Source organism: Pundamilia nyererei, unplaced genomic scaffold (genome assembly GCF_000239375.1).
Source record: "Pundamilia nyererei isolate P.nyererei 1_Seehausen unplaced genomic scaffold, PunNye1.0 scaffold00056, whole genome shotgun sequence".
Classification (NCBI taxonomy): domain Eukaryota; kingdom Metazoa; phylum Chordata; class Actinopteri; order Cichliformes; family Cichlidae; genus Pundamilia; species Pundamilia nyererei.
Window position 1 is genome coordinate 1,026,007 of NW_005187457.1, and position 3,734 is coordinate 1,029,740.

Here is a 3,734-nt window from a genome sequence, read left to right on the forward strand (position 1 = left end):
GTGCCAGACAGGAAGCTCAGTGGCTGAGCTGCCATGAAGAAAAGCATGTAGTGTTTTGACACCCTGTAAAAATAAACTGTTTCACTATAATGAAACACTATGTGGGTCCGTGGTGTGTCACACCAACTTTAACTGTTTTCTTTTTACTTCATCATAATAAATACTCCACTTTCTTCTGTATCCTTTACATTTCTCGACCCATTTCTCTAGTGCTCAGGACAGAAGTTGACTAAAGATATTCATTGCCTCAGAGACTTTTATCAGCTGATATCAGGGGCCTAAAATCAGTCAGCAAGTGGTTGGTCTAAAACTTTTTTGTCCAGAGAGCTGTCTGGACAGCTACACTGTAAAAGTGACAAAGAGCAGCTTTTCCTAAATCTATGTGGTGTGCAACAGAACTCTCTCTGCTTTGCATTTGTCTGTGTTAAGTTATGGAAAACCCTTTTTTTGCAGATTTATATTGCGTCTGTACGTAAACGCCTAAACACTGTAATATTACAAGCTCACGAAAATAGACAAGTAACAGCTCTCAATTTCGCTTCCATTTCTGAGTCATCATTCAGAGTTTTCGGTGTCTAATCCATCTAAATAATGCATCTAAATAGATGGATTAGACACAGAAAAGACACCACTTTTAGATACCATTTTTCATTATTTTGTAATTGTCAGATTTCTTTAAAAGAGAACAGAACGTTAACTATAACTAAGAGTTTTTAGGAAAAATCCAAAATAGGCCTGAGGACTCTTCATGCTTAAGCATAGCAACATATTAATAACATAGACACTATATGGTGTAATTCAGTAATATTACTGTAATACTCTGTGAGAGTTACACTGTAACTTTCTTTGGAATGGAATTTCAGCTCATTCTTGACACCTCAAATGTCAAACAAACAAGAATTTCCAGCTGGTTTTAAAATATCAGCTATGTATGTGTGATTGGTCCTTGCATGCACCATAGTAACATCATTCCACTTGGATCAATACCTTGTATATTCAAAGAGATATCTTTCTATAATATCCAAAAATCTTTATCCCAGGGTCGCCTTCATGAGTTTTGCTAAATTTAAATCACTACTTACTTTGCCTTTGATATAACTTCAATGAGCCAAAAATTATACTCTCTTATTAATAAGTTCTTGAGATTTTAGCTCTAACTGAGAACTTCATGCATTGGCCAACTTCATGCACATCTATACGTAACATTAGCTCCACTGTGTAAGGCTAACAATATCTTATTTCCTTTCTGCACTTCTCCTTTGTAGACTGAGTTTTTGAGCCTTTGAAAATCAGGGACCATGCATAGAAATGTGTGCATTTCCTAAACAGTTAAGAAAATACTTGGTTAATCGCTTGAATTAGAGCAGAAAATGTGCACTTTAATCAGTTAATTGTTTGATGAATACAGTCATAATTACAAATAGAAATATAACTTCTCAAATCTTCTTGGATCTAACTCATTGTGTATGTCCTTCTCTAATTTCTCTAAGTTCTTTTGCTCTCTCTCTCTTTTTTTAAATTTTTATCTTGGCTGTGTGCTTGGGCTCCTTGTCCTGTTGGAAGATAACCCTTTGCTCCGTTCTGTGGTCCACAGCACTCTGGAGCAGGTTATCATTAAGGATGTCTGGGCATGGTCATGCCACGCAGGTCTGATTGGTAGAGTACTGCAGAATTGGCTATCCTTTTGGAAGGTTCTCCTCAGCACCACCGCCATAGCTTCCAGTAACCTTTTCATTGCAAGACAGTTGATGGCCTTTTGTAGTTCGCTCAATGTCAGTCCCACATCTAGCTTTTCCATGATAGTTAGTTGGGGAATCGCAGTTAGTGCAGTCTTTACAACTTCTCATGTTTTTGCCATTAATACAATATACATCTTGTTTGATAATTCTCAAGACTGAATGGCCAGTGTATAAATATGCCTTTGTACTCATACATCTCCAATAGATCTTTTCTTTATTGATGCAAACCTTTTAAAACTCGAGACTCTGCACTTGTAATATTGTATATAACGGAGGGATAACTTATGGGTGAGATATTGCAGTTTCTTAAATGTTGGTCAGATTTGTTTATTATAGTTACTTTTTTCTGTTTATCTGCTTCCAAACAGCAAATTGATAGAGACTCAAGCTAATGGCTGTGGACAAGAAAATCAAGAAAAAGAGTGGCATCTGGAGCAGAGTCTAAAAGAAAATATGTCCCAGCAACAATGCCATATATCTTAGTTAAGTCAGATATTTGTTTATTATCCTTATTCTTTTGTCTGTTTGTCTGTCTGGAAACATCTCAAAGAGAGAGATCTGAGACATCATCTTTATTTGACTCAGATGTGACTAGTTGCCTGCTCTAGCCTCCAGTTTTCTCTGCCTTTCATCCTCCCATTCCACTTCTGTCTGTAAATGCAAATAAATGTATTATTGATAAGGTGAAGGCTCTACACTAACATGCTGGCTACACTTGGTGGTAATCACAGAGTGTGCATCGGTTAGAATGTGCTCCCTTTTTTCCCCTAAGGCTTAATGCAGACAAATAATCCTAACAGTGTTGATGGGTTTACTATTAAATGCAGCACAGAGAATATGTGTATGCATGTGGTTCTGGAAAGTCGGAAATAATTATAATTGTTGTTAATAACTCTGTCATAAAAAAATCAAGGACTGGGACACAAGCAGCAATTAACTATGGATCTGATCGAGCCCTGAACTGTGACTACCAGCTTGGCTAAACTGATTATAAGGGGTCCAACTGCACTAAGTACAGTCCGTGGAATCCCCCTTGTGGGCATGGTGGGAAATAACATGCCCTGCCACATCTTCAGAACAATTGCTTTATTTGATAGAACAATGATATGAAATAGTAATTGGTCACAATCAAATCTGAAATTATAATTGAGTATATTTAACAATATTTTCACACAACAGTTTATGTGTTTAAACACATATGTGTTTAAACCACACATATTACAGTGATCTTACCTGGAAAAGGATTTTTAATGTTTAAATAATTCTGCATGAATAGTATGAATAGCCTATTTAAGGTCATGCCAAAGCACTGCAATCCGATTTAAATCCAGACTTTTACTAGGTCACTCCAACAGCCTATTGTGTTTTGTTTTGGCGGTGTTCATTTTAGATATATGCATCTATAAAAAATCTCAAAACCCCCAAACTAGATCGATAAGGCAGAGGAAAGGAAAGGCAGAGGTTTGTCATAGTGATCTGTGCTTTCTGGAAATAGAATTTAGAACATTTCAATGTTCAACTGATTCACATAACTCAGCAAAATACACAAATACACAAACCTAATCAAACACAACCAATGCTGTTGGCAACATGCAGCACTGTTGCTGAATTTTGGAAAGTGTTTTGTGTGCTTTTGCAGCGTTTTTCTATTTGCTGGTGTCTGTTTGACCTCTCAGGGCCACTGTACATATCAGATCTCAATGGGAACCCCCCACCCGAAAACAACCAGTGCTATATCTATATTAATATACGTTTCAACCCCCCAGACCATCACTGACCCACCACCAAGCCAGTAATGCTGGCAGCATAATATTCTCCACGGCTTCTCCAGACCCTTTCACAGTTTTCACAGACAACTATGAATAGACAAGATGCAAAAATCTGAAGACGTCACTTTATTTGAAAAAAAAAATTACAAATTACTCGAAAGCTTTTTAAAAAATGTTAAATGCAAAACTTATTAGAGTACCATGCAGCTCATTGTGCAAATCGTTA